Source organism: Ctenopharyngodon idella, chromosome 3, assembly GCF_019924925.1.
Source record: "Ctenopharyngodon idella isolate HZGC_01 chromosome 3, HZGC01, whole genome shotgun sequence".
Lineage (NCBI taxonomy): Eukaryota > Metazoa > Chordata > Actinopteri > Cypriniformes > Xenocyprididae > Ctenopharyngodon > Ctenopharyngodon idella.
In genome coordinates this window covers 56,494,176-56,514,854 of record NC_067222.1, presented here as the reverse complement: position 1 = coordinate 56,514,854, position 20,679 = coordinate 56,494,176, and the positions used below count along the sequence as shown (strand labels likewise).

The 20,679-nt window shown below is 41.8% G+C and overlaps 1 long non-coding RNA gene across 1 annotated transcript; it reads right to left on the bottom strand.

The window, feature by feature from the left end:
* Positions 1–207: 207 nt before the first annotated feature.
* LOC127508964 (uncharacterized) lies at positions 208–1,858 on the bottom strand. Its single transcript, XR_007929043.1, has 4 exons — positions 1,601–1,858; positions 851–1,510; positions 567–760; positions 208–494 (listed from the first exon to the last, which is right to left on the bottom strand). It is a non-coding gene; the product is annotated as an uncharacterized LOC127508964 (long non-coding RNA).
* Positions 1,859–20,679: the final 18,821 nt, after the last annotated feature.

The following is a 20,679-nucleotide window of genomic DNA, read 5'->3' as shown; positions in this document are numbered from 1 at the left end:
ATGTAGATATGGAAAAAAAACAAACAACTAAGGCACTGTAACAATGTAAAACATACATTTAAAATTAACTTGCATGTAAGTGTGCATATGAGAAATGAAGTGAAAGAGACTGCTGTTTTTGTGGTTTTGTTTATTTTACTATATTTTAAAACAAATCTGAAAAAAATAATGCCATCTTTAATTGTAAATTAAGCTAAGTAAACCACGAACGTTTAACATTACTCTGCTGTCTGAATGTGTTGTCTAACAGTGATATGTTGTATATTTAAATCAATTAACTGTGACATTAATTAACTGAGATGACAATGTTTGTAACAATTTTAACATTCATTTGTTATTGTGTTCACTGGCTCATTGTACCTCTACGTTAACTGATTAAAAATGAGATGACAACATCTATGACTTGTGGTCCTAATGTATGGGTCAGCAGACTAAAAGCTGATTCTTCTCCCATTTTTTCTCTGAGCAAACACTGGAGAGTGCAGAGTGTATTCCTGTAAACATAAATGGACAGATTTGTAAGCAAGTTTAAAAAAAAAAAAATCCATATGCGGAAAGCAACTTACTTTGCAATGTCTGCCTGCGCACCTGGAACACCTGCAAGTATGCCTAGGTTTACATGTCTCCCAAGCATGGCTCCCAGCTCCTGGGCTAAATCTGTGGCCTCCCCTTCACTGAAAGCAGAGAATATGCTAATTTTGGTCTTGGCTTTTATTGGCCGTTGCTCTCTGAGCTCCTGAGGGAGATCCTCTTTACGAACCTTTGGGTAAACCAATATGTTACTGTTTTATAAATGTTTTGTTCTGTAAAAGTATAGCAAATTGCTATAAGGTTTAGAGTATATACAAACCCTAATCAAGCTTCTCAACATGTTGTTTGACATGTTTTCTGCCTTTATTCTCCTCTTCAGTTCATCTTGAGTGACTGCGTATTTTCTTTTGGTGCCTAGCACTGACAGCCTTCCCAGAACTGTATAGTTTCCTCCCTGAGCTGTTTTGTCCTCTTCTCTTTCCTCAGGTATGTTTTCTTCCTCTCTACCTTCTATTTTTCTTTCCTTGGCTATGTTTTCCTCTTGCGCTTTCTCGTCAACCATTTGCTCTTCTTCACTTTCTCCTTCTTCTGCTTTGTTTTCCTCTGCTTCTCTTCTCTGTGCTGCATAAGCAAAACTCACAGTCAATCGCCAGTATTACAAGATTAATGTAGCACAAGTTAAATACATATCATCTGCCATATCAAAACATCAGAATGTTATGCTTGTGCACCCTATGCTGTATTTAAAATAACTTCCTAAAATTTAAGAAAATTGTGGCACACGATTTTAGATATTTTAACTTAACTAATTTCATAAGGATTCTGTAATGTTCATAAAAAAATCTAATTAAAAAAAAAAAAATACACCTTCTAAACTGCTTCGCATTTTGTCCCTGATCTGTGCACGCCTTGAAAATGCATCGGCTAGTGTAAACCAGGATGTACAGTCAAGCTCATTGATTAGTTCTTTGGGAGGATCCTAGAGGAAGGAATTGAAACATAAATCATTTGTTTTCTTTTAGTGACATGCACAGTGCCATGATTTTACTTTTTTCCTTTCAGAACTTACCTTCAGAAAATTCTCTGCATAGAGTAATACAAATATGCCACACTCAGAAGTGTTTCCTTGCTGTTCAGGTACCCTCAATTTCAGGGCTGGCATAGACTCTGCAGAAAATATCCGGGGTGTTTTTCTTGTGTTTTTCCACATTTCTGTTAAGTAACTGAAAAAGAAAAAAATCGTATTAAATGTATATCTGTAACGAAGCTGGACTCAGGCAGGGATCCATATGCAAAGCTTTATTGAACAAGTGAGCGTGGTCGTACAGGCAGGGTCAAACGGGAACAAACAGGAACAGCAAGGGACAGGCAGAATCGTAGTCAGGATACAGGAAATGGTCAGGACAGGCAGATATCGCTCACAGAACAGAATAAAAGGCAAGGAACAAAGGCAGGCAGCAACGGGTCGATAACGGGTAACAGGCAGGCAGGATATGAACGCTCAGAATTGCACACAAGGTAAACAAGACTTCACCCTGAGGTGGTGTGTGTGTGAGTCTTTTATAGTCCAGGTGATGATCTACAGGTGTGTGTGGCAATTGGTGATTGCATGTGACTGGTAGGGAGGATTATGGGAATTAGAGTCCAAGAACAGACGGTGATCATGACAATATCTCTATGACAGCCACATTTTATTGAACTTTTTGTTAAAGCATATCTTGTCCTGGTTTTGCAACATTACGCTTACTCATATATCTTAAAGGGATAGCTCGCCCTAAAATGAAAAATATATCATTTATCAATCATTTAATCACCCTCATGAATTTCAAATGAGTTTCTTCTGCCAAACACATGAGAACATTGTCATCTTTGAAGATTGTCCTTCTCAGTCAATGGCAATTGTCATTATAAAGCTTAATTATTTCAAGCTTTATAATAGAGAATGAACAGTCCTGAAATTACATCTATCTCTGTGACAGCCCTAGACTGTAATAAAAGTGTCTGTGGACCACAGTCTAATTCTTTGTTTTGCCAAACAGAAGGCACTTTTTATCACTTTAACAGGACAGCTGTTACTTTATAAAATGAACAGGACAGCTAGGAAACTAAGATTATCGTTTACTGATCATTATCGACTTTTCAAGCTTGCTGATAGTATCTATAATGTTAAATTCTTAAATTTAGTCAAATAAATTGAATAATATGACACTGTTAGCAATTAAGTCAGTATCAACCGACTGCATGACGTTGCTTTCAGATGTAGCTACTTACAGTAAATACATTTACACAGCAATTACAACTGTATAATATTTAATGCGGAAATATGAAATGACATAATGAAATGATACTTGAATTATGAAAGTAATATCGCCACTAGGTGGCGGTAAGTCATTGTGTTAAGGAAGGAGTCATTTATTCATTCGTCGATTCGTTCAAAACGCAGATTCATTCAGGAATAAAATCAAGTGGCTGTCTATATTAATTGGTCACTGAATCATCGTCTATATTAATGGGTTGTTCAAAGACTCTTATTCATTCAGGAATGAAACAACTCTGTTGCCTTACTGCGAGTCAGTCGCTCAACGGTTCTGTGACTTTATTTGCTTTGGAAGTTTAGTTGGCAGAGAAAATAACCGTTCTGTCTGTATGCCATCAGTTAGCCGGCCAATACTCAATATTAATTACATAATCTCAGCGTATTGCCTAAAACAAAAGTTATGACATCTGTGTATGATGACTTAAATTGATACGGGTCTGGGCTTCACTATATCTCTGTGCTGTCCCGTGAGTCGCGCAGCATTGCCACACAGATTTTGATAGGTGGTCAGCAATAATAAAACAGGCAGTGTGCCAAAGGTGTTGGCTATTAGGTAGTTGTGAGTGCAGGTGCAGTTGCAATAAACGCGTTAAATCCATCCCAGCGAAGGACTATTATTCTGCTGTGCTGAGCTGCGGAAGAACTGATGAAGGCACTGTTTAATGTTTGGTTGACCAATCAGCGGAAAGGGGTGTTTCATTCCCGCCCACATGTTGAGATCAAATATTCAAGTTGTTTATAATTTTCTACCCCTGAACGGAAAACGAAAAAAATCAAGCCGAATTCTTGTTTTTCGTTTTGTTTGAAAAAAAATGAAAAACGAAAAAGGTGCTGTTTTTTCATTTTCCGATTTCAATACTAAATCAAAAAACGAATGACCAAAAGATACACGGACCCATGGGGGCCACCATGGCTCCTGATTATGCCAATTTATATCTGGGCTTTTTGGAGGATAGGTATGTTTTCAACAACAACCCTTTTTTTGACAATATCATTCTGTTTAAGAGATACAGTGATGATTGTTTTGTTATTTACAAAGAATTTTTAAGACTTTATCGTATCTGCTCTAGGAAGGAGGATTTTGAGGCTAAAGCCCAGAATCTATATACAGATTTTAAATCATAGAAAAGTTATTCATGTGTTTTTAAACCTACAATTAGCCCACTGAGTAATGATATTAGGAGGATTATTAAGAGTCACTGGCACATCATTCAAAGAGATCCTCAGTTCTTGAATGTATTTAACGATCCACCACTCTTTGTTTCTTCTAGGAGTTCTAGTATGAGGGATAAGCTTGTTCATGCAGACACTCATGTCTCTTCTCTGACCACCCTAGTTGATGCCCAGGGTAATTTTCTATGCTACAAGTATCTTGCACAAAATATGTTAAATGTCAATCATTTGCGCATCCTCGTACACAAAAAACATACAAGATTAAACAACTGATAGCTTGCAAGAGTACGTATGTGATTTATATTATCGTTTGTCCATGTTCTCTGTTATATGTTGGTAAAACCACACGTGCACTACGCACTAGAATGATTGAACATACAAGTGCAATTCGTAGACGGGATGATACATCTCCTATTTTGGATCTTTGAACTTAAATCTTTATTTCCTGATGGCATGAATGAAGCACTTGAACTTTCTTGTTTTCTGTAATGTGTGTTTTTTTTCCTTCCTCCGTCCCCATTACTTTGAATGTATATTTCATACAGTTTGTGCTATGTTTGTTAACTTTTAAACTCTCTTGCAGTGACACTTGTGATAACTGATTGATACTTGTGTTAATTGATGATTGTGACAATTGGATTCAGCTGATTGCTTTGATTTGCTGAAACGTCTGCTTATGTTCATTTGTTTTTAATTCACCTGCACTTTGCACTTTATTGCACCATGCAATTTATAAAATACATTTTTTGTACTTCTTCAGTCTTTATTGGATTCAGTGTGCGGTCAGCTGTTTTTTCTGTTTTGTTCAAGTATTTTTTGGCTCTATGCACCTGAAGGATAAGGAACTCTTTGTCAATTGAGAGCGCAACAATTTCTTCTGATTTACAATTACTTTAAAATATACTTTCATATTACAGTTAGAATATTTGAACATTTCAGTAGCATTTAAGCTTATTAGAAATGTGTGTGTGCATTTTTTCTTTTTGTCTAAAATGGGTGAACTACAAGAGGTTTAAGTAGCATGTACTTTATTTTTGCAGAAAAAAGTACAACAAAAAAGCATTCCTGTCACTTTCTAATTTTGCTAATGTTGTTCTTGTGTTTTTGTTTTATAAAGAAGATGATTTGGACAGCACCCACATGGTACCTGTGGGACATGGCTCAGACACTGAGACACAAAAAGACACTACAAGCAAGATAACCATGAACAATATATTATTGAAATATTAACTCTGGAAGAGACTAAACTAAAATTAGAAATACAAAAACTAGAATTAGAAAAAACTAAGCTAAAGTTTAAAAACTTGGACATGAACTATAGATCTCATCGACCATTGTTCAAGAACTAGTCAAATAATTGTATTTTAATAATTCCAGATATTTAATTTTGAATTTACTTCTTTTGTAATGTTTACATACAGAATCTTTAGATATATTTAAGAGATCTGAAGTATTTTAGTGAATTTAGTAATTTGAAGATTATATAGCATTTCAACTGTTTTTTCTGATAATATGCATCAAATATTCTCGATGAATAAATTATAATATCTCCAATTCATTTAAAAGTTATCAATTCTTTCATTTTTCTCAGTCAAACTGAGAAAATGTTTTCTACAATCATTTGTCAAATGTAACACCCATATCCATCTTCATCTCCTGCCTCTGTGATCTCCAAAGTGGGTTCTTCTAAAATTTGGTCATCCTCTATGTTTGGGAGTACAAGATATCTATTAAAAGGAAAGTGATCTTTTAATCAACTCAGATTATGTTGCAGACTCTTTCTGGTTTCATTTTGAGCTCTGCATGCAGACAGTAGGAGCGTTTACATGGAGCATTGTAATCGGTTTAATTTTCATTTAAATCCGAATGAAAATGTTCCATATAAACACCCCAGTCGGAATAAAAATGCCCAAACCGAATGAAATTGTAATCGGTTTGAGAGGGGTGGGATAAACCTTTCTATAAACCGAACAAAATAAAAATTCTCCCATGTAAACGAGTTAAACCGATTACTTTGCGTCTACGTCATCACGTCAAGAGGTCATGGGTCGTCAGAACGCACAATTGCGGCGGCAAAATTAAACTGTAGTAAAACGAAAACAAAACATTTATTAAATACACTGAAGGAACTAAGTTTATCATTACTACAGACCTTCATCCACATAAAGCTTTGTATCAAATGACAAGACACTGTCTGAAAAGAAAAAAAATATTTACCTACATGACATTTTAGGCAGAGGGATACCAAACCAACTTGCAGCTGGTGGTTGTCCAGCATGAATTTCCATGGAGCTGCTCCCCAGTGCTGCAGAGGCAGCAAATATCTACGAACAGGAGTTGGGATCCTCCCTTTCTTGGGTGGCTGCCTTTAGATCTGAACCATTTTCGTCAGAGGAAGATAGATGTTGTGCAGAGGAGCTGTTTACAGAGAGCTTCCCAGACATGTCTCTTCTTTTTGATAAAGTGGTTAACACTGACCATGGACTTTTTCAGGAGGCACTGTCTTGCCTTATAAATGTTACAGAGAGGCATTTGTGAGATAAATATACACAGGTGGTTGACATTTATTTGAATGTGTGTTAATCTAGTTGTTTTGTAAGACCATTTGCACTTTGGTTGTCTGCTGTATACTGATATGTTGATATCAAATTTAAGCTGCAGTTTATTCAACTGCTGTTGAAATAAATATCAAAGTTTGTCAAGAACTTCTCTCTTTTAATGTCAAATTCTAGTATAACAAAGATAAAAATTCATTAACTCTTTACTGAATGCCATAATGTAACACTGCAATACATTACATTGTTAACTTAAAACACATTAGAACTGTACAAACCGAGCAACATTTGTGGCCACAATAGTGGAAGAGAACATGCTACAAGAATGGATTTTCCAGAGTTGCCAGGGATTCAGTGAGTCCAGTCACTTTGCTGATGCAGTCCTTCAAATCATCAGCCCAACACTTTGGGCAGTAAGTGTGGGTGCTGGTCCACCCATCAATACATTCCTTACAACCAATGAGGCTTCTGCAGCATGTGGAGAAGAATGGCTAATCCATAGGACCGGCAAGTTATAGGGTTAGAAAATAATGTCATTTATTACTCACCCTCATGTCGTTCTACACCCGCAAGACCTTCGTTCATCTTCAGAAAACAAATTAAGATACTTTTGCTTAAATCCGATGGCTCAGTGAGGCCTGTTTTCAAAGCAATGACATTTCCTCTCTCAAGAACAACATAAAAAAACATATTTAAAACAGTTCATGTGAGTACAGTGGTTCTATCTTGATATTATAAAGCAACGAGAATACTTTTTGTGCACCAAAAAAACAAAATAATGACTTTTCAACAATATCTACATGGGCCAATTTCAAAACACTGCTGCATGAAGCTTCTGAGCTTTATGAATATTTTGTTTCGAATCAGTGATTCAGATCTCCTATCAAACAGCTAAACTGCTGAAATCACGTGACTTTGGCACTCTGATCCACCGATTCGATTCGTAAAGCTTCGACGCACATTTTGAAATCGGCCCATATAGATATTGTTGAAAAGTCTTTATTTTGTTTTTTTGGCGCACAAAAAGTATTCTTGTTGCTTTATAGTATTAAGGTAGAACCACAGAACTCACATGGAGAACTCACATTATTATAAAAAAATATGTTTTTATTACCTTAATGGACCTTGAGGGTTTGAATGGCTTTGCTGTCTATGGAGGCCTCACTGAGCCATCGGATTGGAACGACATGAGGGTGAGAAATAAATGACATTATTTTCATTTTTGGGTGAACTTACCCTTTAAATAACATGTAGAATATGTAAAACTATACGAGTCATTCCAGGAAACCGGTACGATTAGAGTCCCTCTGACCTTTTTCAGTGTATTTTATCTATTGGGTCACCAAAATATATTTTTTAAAGATTTTTTTATTAATTGAAATGTCTTCTTTAGTACTGTTTAAAAACATGACATACATTTTATCTTTATATTAGAAATTATTTTGTTATTTTCAGTTGACACCACCTATTTTGTCATGTCCCTCATAAATTCCCATAAATATCCATCTGTGCTTTTTTCACTGGTAATGTTTTTTTTTTCTACATAAATTAAAATCACGTTATTTAGTTCCGTACCTCATTAACCCCTGAACCCCATTACACAAACCATTCTCCCCCTATAAAAATAATGAACTGATCCTTATGTGACATCATTAATAGGAAGTGCCACCATAGAAGTCTTCTGAACAACATTGTGAGCAGACACAGGCAATTTATATTGTTAAATTGTGTTTGTCAAGCTTAACGACTCAACCCTGTTACATCAATTAAAGATTACTTGTGAAAATTATCTTTGTTATTTCAAAATTATTCATGATTTCTTAATATCATGCATGCCATGTGCTCTCCATTAATTTACTAGATTTAGAGCAGCGGCCATTTAGAGCAAAAAAAAGAAAAAATCACAACCCCGTCACACTCAAACCCGTTACTTTTTTGGGAGGGAGAAACACCTTCAGAATGAACACCAGAGATGGAGAAAAAATGTAGAGAAATATTTACCGTTTTGTCATATTCAACCTCTTTGGGTTGTTAATCCAGTGATCTCAGAATGAGACACATGCTTGTGTAAGTTGCATGAAAATCTTAGCTTTGTGGCTGAGAAGCAAAATCTTGATACATATTGACTTTTCAGACAAGATCACACACATTCATATTACTGATAATACTGATTAGATCCCAGGTCCTCCCAGGCCATCAAACTCATGTATCAACTCATACGGTTAACCCATCACATGGGGAAAGTGACCACAAAAATAGATGGGAACCAGCCCATCACATTCAAGAGACTCACTGATCTCCTGGTCAACACAGTAAAACCGGCCTTTCCAAATGACCATGTCACCCAGATGATAAGGGGCAGTGCTAAAAATTGGTCATACACCACACAGCTAGTACTTGAACAGCATTATAAAGACCTAATCGAGGACACTATGAAGGCCATCAGAGAACAAATTGAATAAGCTGACTGGCCCCAAGATAGCTGCTTCCTGGGCAGAAAATAATTATGGTGGCAAAATAGAGGCTGACACGGTAGAATGGGCAGAGGTTCTCATCATTGCTGAATTGTGTGAAATAGAGAAATCGACTCCTCAGCAACCTCCAGTGGACGTGGCTTGAGCAACAACATCTAGCCATCAAACATGCGCACAAGCAGCGGCCTCTTCCCCAACACAATACCGGGGCCCACCTCTCTCATTCCTCCTCAAATTTCTGTACGTCCCAAAAAGAACATACAGCACATCGAAGTACAGACCTCACCCACCCTCTTAACACTGGGTGACACGGTTAATCAGCCACAGCACCGAGGGGATTGGTCCTTTGATGATGAGGAACAAGATAATCCGTTATACCCAAAAGAAATACTTAAGACCCATACAGGCACCGTCTTCCTCCCCAAAAATACAAAGAACAACTCGAACTTGTAGGGTGCAAATTGCTCTCCCTGAAGAAACCTCAGCAGATCAAGCACCACGACCTCAATGTGAGGAGGAGGCCCACTCTCCACAAACACAGGGACAACAGTTAGAGCAATTAGGCCAAACAGTGTGTAGCTAGCACCGAATAAGAGGTCACAGGACCCATACAAGCCCTGCCGGAAAAACGTCTCGGTTACGTATGTAACCCTCGTTCCCTTTCAGTCGGTCACGTTCGACGTACGTCAGTAGTGACCGACGAATTGGGATCCCAAATAAAGCGCCACAGTATGAACCCCTTCCAGTGCCCAGCGCAAGCTCTAGCCACCCGGCGCACCAGTGGGACGGGGAAGGGGGCGAGCTTACGCCGAGAGAGTCTACTGCTGTTCACTAAGTAAACTAGACTACACTGGGGAAGCGAACCCGTAGGGGACGCTGCGGAGACCACTACCCACCCGTAGGGGAGGAATTTACGTGGAGAGTACACATATGGACTGGCCGTGGGCAGTACGCATATGGAGTCCCTGGGATGGCTCCACCTGGGTAGGGGGAGACTCATCTGACAGGTGACAGCAGAGCTGGCTCTGCTAAGGGAAAGACACGGGCTCACCATGGGGAGTTGACCGTGGACAAATACACACATGGGACCACTCACGTGGAGGGGTCACGACATGTGGAACCCAGCCAAACGTCAACATCGGAGACGGAGGTTTGGCCTGGCATCAGACACTCCGCAATGTCCGAGCCGAAGGGGGAGGCGGAGGAACTCGACAGGGTTCGCCAAGCGGGGAACTCGACTGGAGTAAAAAGGATGCACGTATCCGGCCCAGGGGGCGGGAGTGGCATTGCAAGCCGACACTAGAACGGGCTCTTCGCGTCTACCGGCTGGTGGAAGCGAGTACACGGGAAGATACCGGTTCTACACGAAGGCTATAGAATCTAGCGAACGTGTTAGGTGTCGCCCAGCCCGCAGCTCTACAGATATCTGTCAGCGAGGCACCGTGCGCCAGCGCCCAGGAAGAGGCCACTCCTCTGGTGGAGTGGGCTCTCAACCCGAGCGGGCAAGGCACGCCCTGGGATTCATACGCCAGGGCGATGGCGTCCACTATCCAGTGGGCCATCCTCTGCTTGGAGACAGCCTTTCCCTTCTGCCGCCTCCGTAACAGACAAAGAGCTGATCTGAGGTCCTAAAGCTTCACGTTCTGTCCACGTACAGGCGCAGAGCGCGGACGGGACAGAGCAAAGCTAGGGCTGGGTCTGCCTCCTCCGAAGGCAGCGCTTGCAGGTTCACTACCTGATCTCAAAAGGGAGTGGTAGGAACCTTGGGCACAAATCCAGGCCGGGTTCTCAGGATAACGTGAGAGTCACCGGCCCGAATTCCAGGCACGATTCGTCAACCGAAAATGCGTGCAGGTCCCCTACCCTCTTGAGCGAGGCCAATGCAACCAGGAGGACGGTCTCTAGGGACAGTACTTTTAACTCAGCTGATTGCAAAGGCTCGAAGGAACGACCCCGGAGAGATGTAAGAACCAGGGTCAGATCCCAAGAGGGTACAGGGGGGGGCCGGGGAGGATTCAGTCTCCTCGCCCCCCTCAAGAACCTGACGATCAGATCGTGCTTCCCTAGCGATTTACCATCAACTGCATAGTGATGTGCGGTGATAGCGGCAACATACACCTTGAGGACAGCCTTCGCTCCAGGCCCTCTGCAGAAAGGAAAGCACGGTTCTGACCGAACATGATCGGGGGTCCTCTCGCTCTGGTTGAGAGGAACACCATTCGACGAATAGGTTCCACTTCAGCGCATAGAGGTTCCTCGTAGAAGGAGCTCTAGCGGAAGTGATAGTGTCTGCGACCGCTTGCGGGAGATCACTCAGAACCTCCGCGTCCCGTCCAGGGACCACACATGGAGTTTCCACAGGTCGGGACGCGGGTGCCAGAGGGTGCCCCGTCTCTGAGTCAGGAGGTCCTTCCTCAGAGGAATGGGCCAGGGAGGTGCTGTCGCGAGGAGCGTGAGGTCCGAGAACCAGGTCCGAGTGGGCCAGTATGGAGCCACTTGGGTACAATGAAGTAGGGGCTGGAGAACCCTGACTCCATATCGGCTGGAGGGACCGGCTCGACTGCATCCTTCGCCAGGAGGACAGCAATCTCCGCCCAGAGAACAGGTGCATTGTCCAGGGACACACGAGTGTAAAGGACACCCCTGAACACCGGGGGACGCCGGGCGAACTGAATCGCATAGCCGAGTCTGATGGTACAAATGAGCCAGCGGGACGGGCTGGAAAGCACTAGCCAGGCTTCCAGACACCGAACCAGCGGGACCAAATGCACCACAGACGTACCGGGCATGGGGCAGCGAGGTAGAGTGCTGGGACCCGACTTGGACGGCATAGCGGCCCGTAGTGTGGTCAGACTCTGCAAGGTGGCGGTGTGAATGGGAGACGGCACATGGGAGGCGGCCTCGACCAACACACTGGGACCTGCTGGCGAAGTGAGAGGGGGCTGAGAGTGGCGAGGTGGGGCCTCGCGCACTGCCAGCCGCGCCCTCTTGGGACCTGGAGGGTTAGAAAACAGTTCTACTCCGTGGGCACCGCTGGTCTCCGGAGAGCCAGCGGCGGAACAAACCAAAATTCTCCACCTGGCCCTCCTCCGGGGAGGGAGCGATGCGGGCATCGTCTCCCGAAGAACTGTTTACCTCAGCTCCAGGTCACCCGTTTCTCCAAGATCGCTTCTCGCTAGCCAAGTGGCTGGGCTGCGGGCTGAGCGGGCTGGATTTTAGGCCAGCTTGTGAGATGAGAGCATCGAGAAAGCATACTTAGACGATGACACACACCTCTGCAAGGCTAGCCAGGGGTGTTTTCGGACCACCATGGCGGACATTGTCTGGCCAGGGGCCTGCGCTATGACTTGCATCATGCGTAGCTCAACCCCGACTCAGAACTACCCATATGCAATGAGTGCTTTGGCCTTCCACAGACTTGCCGGGGGCCAAGACCCATGCAGGGCAGAGGTGGTGTGCCCATAGCACTGCCACCCCACCAGAGGGTAGTGAGAGAGAAAAAACTTTTAATGCAGATTATGACCCTTTTGGTGTTCCATATTTGGCACCAAAAAAGGCTTCCAAACTGCCAAGTTTTTCATGCACGTCCGGGCTAAGACAGGGGGCGGGGCAAGGCGAGTACGCGTCGCACCACGCCCCCAGGGGCCCGGGAAAGCATGGTCGTTAACTCTGAATCTGATTCAGCATGAGCACATCACAACCGTGGGACGCTCAGCCTCATCTTCATGTCCAGAGCCCAACAACCCTCTCTCCAATGTAGCAGTCGACATCTGATCCTCTGCTGGAGCCCTGCTAAGATGCTAGGTCCCCCATGAGAAGGACCAGCAATCCACCCAGAAGCTACCAGCCATGTGGGAGAGTGAACGTGGTCGTCTAACTGAACGACACACGGCGCTGAGCGCCGACGTGGCCATGTTTTTACCAAACATAAACCACCCACGAACACAGTCACAACATGTTTGCGATGCATTAGGAGGAGTGGGGGGCCCACGGAGATTGGCTCGGCAGGTATTGCCCCACTGTGATCCTCTGGTCACCCTGGCTTATTCACCAAAAGTAGTACTTTTCTGATTCAGAAAGAGAAACTAGATCGGGGAATAGGTGAGGGGACTCCACCTCATTTGAGGCACTCGCGTCTCGACCACGCATCTAGAGCGCCGAACAACGCGCTGGGTTGCCATGGCAACGCGCGCTGTCAGCCGGCAGCTCGACGGCACACGGCGCGCTGAGCGCTCAAGCCCTTACGAGAAAGGCAAGACGAACAACGCGCTGACGTGGGCATGCTCTCTTTTTTTTGGTTTACAAGAGAATATGAACCACCCACAAACACAGTCTCAGCACGCTAAGCAGACATGAGAGAAAGTGATTGTGGCCGTCAGTGAGGATAGGAAACGACCGCCTCCAGAAACGCACAGACAGCATGACGTCTTGAAAAAGACGCAGTGTCTGTCTGTGAAGCTCTTTTAGAAGCTCTTGTTCTTTGTGCCGAAGCACACAGGGAACAGCCGCGATGTGACTGCAGGTACACTTTTCACTCCCTGTGTCACACACACACAGAGGAACCGGCCCAAATCGCAAACCAACGGGGCAAATAATGCTGTGAAAACAGCAGTTGAGAGCTGTATAATAGCTCGAGAAGCTCACTCTGGGAAAGCTCGCGGCCTCGCTGTAAGGTGCCATAAAGCCAGCATTGTAGAACAAAAGCTCTTCAAAGGCTTGCAAAGTCACTCTCAGACTAATAGCAGGAACACACAGGTTGGCTCCGAAACGAAAGACAGAGTGCGATTGCATCTGCTCCCCTATTTATACCACCTGGCGGGGGCGGTGCGCATTATGCAAATATCGCACGCCAACTTCATTGGCCTGTTGTAGTTCACTCGAAGCTGATAGGGCTCTCTAGCGATATCCCAATTCGTCGGTCACTACTGACGTACGTCGAACGTGACCGACTGAAAGGGAACTTCCTTTAAGCTCACACTCTATGGAAAATGTAGCTTTGTGAATTCAGGAAAAAAATTGAGAAAATCCCTCTGAGACAATTCCTACAGGAGGGAAGCATGCCAGAAAAAAATTAAAAATTTAGAAATCTTAGAAAGCTCTCCAGTGATAGCATCGCCCGACCAAACAAACATCAGGGAAGAACAACCCCGTAATGAGCAGCATACAGCACAAAATGACACAGTGGCAGGCCAGACCAGACATGAAAACACTGGTAACAAATTAGCAGACTGGAACCTGACCCTGAAAAAGAAATGTATCATAATTGGGGACTCCAACATGGCCAGGTTGCCAGTGGACAATTGTCCAAAGCTACAAATTGATAGCTTTCCGGGAGATAAACTACAACATGCAGCTAATCTGATCGAAAAGGCAACAACTGTGTTAGAGCCAGAAAAAATAGTCATGTGTTTTGGCTTTAACAAACGCCAAGAAGGATTCAGAATAGCAGCCATAATTGAGCTACAAAGGGTTCGCAATGTTGCTGACAGGAGACTGCCCAATATGGAGGTGTTCTTCCATTTAATAAACTTTGCTCAAACAATTCCACTATATGAGCAAGTGATGATCGACCATTTGAACAGTCACATAATAAAAAACACAAGTCATATTCCACCACTCCCAGCAGAACGTTTCCTGGTCGAGAGTGATGGAGTGCATTGGAGACCGCCCAAAGCTAAAGCAATGCTTCACCACTGGAGATTGCATTTAAACTATTAACTTCTGTTACAGAGCAGAGCAAACTTCTTGTTACAGTGCTACTCTGGGGCCTATCTTTTATACCGACTCCAAAAGGGATCAAAACTCAGAAAATTCAGTTGCTCAAAGATTTACGGGACTATCACCGTCACATCAAGCTGGAAACTTATTTTGAGGGCAAAAAGAACAAAAAACAAAAAGTCACTTTCACAAATTGATCTGATTGGACCCCAGCTCTGTCTTATCTCCCTAAACAACCCTAGTGAAAAAAGTATACTTTATTGTATTTTAAATATATTCCTTTTTTCTAAAGTACGTTGCAAATATACTAACAAAAAATGTACTATCTTTGAATATATAAAAAGTATATTAGCATCATATTTTCACAATACAACTTTTAACACACTTTAAAATAATTGTACTTTAGTATGTTTTCTAAAAAATATATTTTAGAAAAATATACTTGAAGTGTAAGTTTAGTTTATTTTTTAAAAGTGTATTTATTTGCACTTTATAAAAATATATTTCAAGTATACTTTAACTGTGTGCTGAAAATGATCATTGTAACAATGCACTGAAAGTATATTTAAAAAATACATTATTTAATATCCTGAAGTTGTAGTGTATCTAAAGTTAAATTTGAGTATATTTTTTAAGTTTACTTATTCATCCTTGGAATTAATTTTATCACTTGTGCTTATTTATTTCAGTTTGACTAATGCATTACAAGCCCATTTAATATATGCAGTGTAGCCTACAATTTCCAAATATGTGTAAATATGTTTAATAAGTTTACACTGGCAGAATCATTTTACAATCGTACACACAAATCTATATTGAACAGCACACCAGCAGTACAAGTAACATTACATGCGAAAAAATTATGTTGAGTGGTTGAACTTGAGACTTATCAGAATTCAAATGTCTCTTCAACTCGGTCTGTGACCAATCAGATTTTGTTGCTCACTGCCTTCGGCCAATCAGAGCTGCTGACGTCACGGTCCTCATCTGAATCCCCCTCACTCAGTCTCTCAGGGGGTTTTCAGGTGAAGTATAATGTCGCAATGTATAATTTATTTAATAAAACACTGAAAGTGCAATACATCGCTCAATCTTGGGAATTCTGACCAGTTCAATCAAGTGACATCGCAGACCGACAGATGGCGACGACAACCGGCTAGGAATTTAATGGCCTACACGATCCTGAAAGAATCGGAGAAAAGTTGTAGGCTACCAGTACTTTTTGAGTTTGTGTGTGGTGGTTTATGGCACATGTTTGTATGCAGCACCAAAACATTCATATGATTGGTCAAATCGGCCTGTATTCTGTACAATATTAATTCATAAAGAGTTGTATGCTTGACTATGTACCGAAAACAATATCGACATGCCATACTGATACAGTTCCCTGCTGCTAATTCTCATTTACTGTTCAAAAATAGTATTGGTTCAATGTAGGATTTAGACAGACTATTGTAAACGTGAATAAAGAGTTGATCATGCTGTCTGACCTCGTATCTTTTGTATATTCTGTCAACAGATGCTGTTCTTCACGAGTTTCTGCGGTCACTGCCTCTGTGTAAGCGGCCATCAGAACTTGGGTAAATTTGGTTTTATATTCGCATATTCGGACTTCCGCATAGGCTACAATAACTTTGTACACTACATTGGACATTCAGTGGACGTTTGCAAGTAAGTAAATAATACTTGCCCATTTTGATCGATTGTGAAAAATGTTGTAGGGTTACAATTGTTGGTTGTAAATATCATGTCGCTGTTTAGAATTTGCAAACATGTACTTTATTGCACATTATTAGAACGTTCTTAAACGCGGAAGTCCGAATGTGCGAATATAAAACCAACTTTACCCAAGTGCCATCAGACACAATAATGAGAAGCTCATCAGAAAATGGAATATAATGTGTAATTTGTATTTGTATATAGAGGGTCACCATTGGTCCAATAATTTTTTTCTTTAATGAAAACGGTTTTGCTGAAACCATGTTAAGTTTAAATAAAAACCATTGGATTTGTTGATGAAATATGTCTCTTCATTAGTGATGTTGCTACATTTAATTTATTTTAATGGCCTTGGGGGAAAAAAAGCATTCAACTTTGGGAAAATGTCACCTAAGTAATTAATTAAATGGTAGCACAATTATAATACTGCATTGTGTGAGATTATGTAATTCAAAGTACAGTAGTCAACATTTAAAGTGGATCAAAAAAGTTCAGCAAAGTTGTCCTAAGAAGAAGGTTTTAGGACAACTTTGATTAAAGGTTTTGATCCACTTCAAATGTTGACTGTTATTACTTATACTTTGTATAATATAAAGTGTATTGTTATTGACTGTAAAGTGTGTAATTTTTAGTACTTGGAATAAGGCAAAGGTACTGAGCATACAGTATATTACTGTAAAATAACATATTCATTGTATATTGCTTGTGTGTTCGGAAGACACTCGTAATTAATTTGTAATGTACTTAAATCACAAATAAAGTACACTTTAATATCACTAATCAAGCATGTAATTAGTCCCTACACAGGCATATACTTAAAGTGTACTAAGTATGCTTGAAGTTGTTCCAATTTAGCACACAAAAGTACACTAAATATACTTAAAGTTGTGCTTTTATACAACTTAATTACATCTAAAATATACTTAGTACAAAATTAGTTGTTTCAAAACAGCACACTTTAAGTTAACTAATCATTAACACACTTGAAATATACTGAAAATTAGTCTGGCTGCAAGTATACTTAGCATACTTTTTTTTTCACTAGGGTATGGTCGCATCATGTCTGAGGAGTGTTAGGAGTTGAGCTTTTTTTTTTTTGATGGTGCACTGTATACAAAGAAGCCACTTAGGTTCAAAGTCAATTTGGGGTGACCAATGGGAGAACTGCGTTTTGGGTGACCAGTGGCCCGGTTCACTGGAGGAGCGGGTTGGCTGGGACAGTAAGGCTGCTTTCACACCTGAGCGTTTGTTTCGGAACCTGGTGTGTTTTCACCCTTGGCTTGGTTCATTTGGGCATATGTGAACGCGGCGATCGCGCTCGGACCCGCACCAAAACAATTGCTCCGAGACGGCCTGAACGAGGTGGTCTCGGCCCGATTGCAAACGAACTCTGGAGCGGTTCGCTTGTGGTGTGAAATCTGACCCAACGGACCAGCGAACTAAACGACGACATGTTTCGTAGTGGGAAATGCAGCAGTGTTTGATTCTGTGAGGGAGCACATTACTTGCTGCAGTTAAAAACCAAAGAGCACCTCATCATCTTAAATCATCATCTGTTGTGTAATTGCGCTTCTCCGTGCAAGTCTGCAAGAACGCTGTCCCGATGAAGCCTTGATTGATCGCTGCATTATAACATTCATAGTGTTTCCATGTGGCTCGACACTGTTGGCCTACTGGACAGCGCTGAGAGATACAGAGGGAGTGCGCCTGAATTCGATTTCGGGCGTCCAGTGGCCCGGTTCTCTGGAGGCGCGGGTTGGCTGGGACACTAACCCGGGCTTAATAGCGCGGTGTTCGGCTGGTGAACATTTAGGGGTGCGGTGGTGTCTGGGGGTCTTGGCCGGAGATGGTGAGGGGTAAGTGGGGTAGGGTGGTGGGTGATGGCGGGGGTGTGTGTCCGGAGGCCTGGAGCTCCAAGTTGGCTTGGTTCCAGAGTTATGGCCGGTCAAAGCTCCAAGTCGGCTTGGTTCCCAAGATACGGGCGGGTACATGAAAGGACCGTTGGCAGATGAGGTAAATAACAACCGTTCTGATCCAATGTAGTGAAACAACAGATGATAGTGGGGAATATAGTGGCAGGATGTGAAGACAACAAGCCACACTGTGCAAACCGTGCTCTTCCCCTGCTCATGCCTTGATGTATACTCTTTAAAACACAAGGTGTAATGCTCACTCCATCCATAACTGGTCCGTGTTAAGGCTGCCTGTAACTGCTGGTGTAGGATCGGTTTCTCCTATCCTGTACAGCCAAATAAGTAGTCAGTTGTGTTAGAAGCCTCAGTGTCTGCAGGAAACTTCCTGCATGATTTTATCTTGAGTGATGTAATACTGATGCGTTTTATCTTTGCAGGTTACCGGTAAAAGGGTGCCCTTATGTTTTTTAACGAGAATTGATAAGGCAATGTATATTCTTGAGAAATCCTGGTTAACTAGAAAAAGGGTGTAGGACAACGGTTTCTCATTCTCAGGATGTCAGATAACAAGACAAAATGTCCAAGACAAACCACAGATGGCAAAAGCGCTCTTGCTTTAATTTATAAACCATTGGAGTCAATACACAGATGAGAATTTTATCATCATGAAATTATATATTGGGGAATTATTCTGTTGACATGACATGATATTCTGGGGCATGACTATTGTGTATTTTGTTGAGACATTGTTAGATTTAGGGCAGGGGTGGGTAGGGTAGGTGCCAGATAGGCCTACATGGAAAGAATTAAATGTGAAATCGATATATTATATATATATGTATGTATATATAAGATACCTTTTCTTACCAATAAACATGTGTGGCAAAAATTATATAAGCAGCAAAGTTATAAAGGTATTTTAAGAAACTCACTTTTTAAATCACAAAAAAATATCAACACCCTTTGCGTCATTTATCGGTTAATGTTACGTCACTTTTCAGTTGACATTAAAGGTTTCTCACTAAAAGCAATAGGTTACCGGCTTGTCGATTCGTTCGGCACATTTCTCTTGGATGTGCGGCAATATCGAATGCTTTGGGAGGGAGAAGTGGTTTACAGAATTGAAAGAACATAGTGAAGTGGGTCAATTTACACTATTTAGGATTTGGCAACATGTATCTGAGAGTTAAACAGCAGTCAAAGTGAACACAATACAATGTTGTTGTTGTTGTTTTTGTTTGTTTTTCCCCACATAGGGCTCACAGAGAGTTTTAAACCTTGTATTAGGCTACGTTTCCGTAGATACCGAACAGAAGTCTGAGATTTGACATGTTTCCTAGCTTCCACACCTCCATGTACTATCATAACCTAGTCAACGCCCACTTTGGTGTATTTGTGCTTTAAAAGGCAGCCTGCACACCAAGTAAGTCACTGTTCCTAGCAGAGCCACAGGAAGCTGCTTCAGGAACACTTACCTTCTCCAGCATCTCTCTCCTTGAGTCGTCATTCAAAATGAGCAAGATCACTGTTTTTAGCAAAGAGGGCTTTGAGGGCAGAAAAGCTGAATTCAAGAACGATGTCCACAACTTAGAAGGGCTTCAACGACGTCATCTGCTCCATAAAAGTCATTGGCGCACCATGGGTAGCGTATTATGACAAGAATTTTGCTGGAAAGCAGCGGGTGTTTGAGGAAGGAGAGTACGCCACCCTTGATGACAAGGGCAAGTTTTCATCCCTCAAGATAGTCACAGATGACCTGGACAACCCTGAAATCCAGCTGTTCGAGCACATCAACTATCAAGGAAGATGTGTGACCCTACACAATGAAACCAATCTTCACGACATTGCTTTCAGTGATGTAGCTTCTTCCCACAAAGTGAGCGGTGGTGTCTGGGTGCTGTACGAGCACATCAATCGTCAGGGTTCCCAGCTTATTTCTTTCCCTGGCGAGGAAGTTCCCAGCTATGTGCCGCTCTCCTTCAACGATGTGGTCAGCTGTGTGCGCCCCTTGCTGCCGAAGCCATAGACAGCATCATTCGAAGTACGCTTTCTGCAGCTGAACATGAACTGGAATCCTTTTGGAAAGAATGAGGCAGGTGGTGGGGAATGACTGATTATGACCAGAAACTTAATTTGACTGTGACTGCAATTAGTCTGAAGAAACTTCATGCAATCAGATTCAAATTTATCATTTAAGGATATCTGTTTAAAGACATACTGTACATGTTAACTTGGCAAATGTTATATAACGAGGATGAATTTTACTAGAAAAAGTTTTA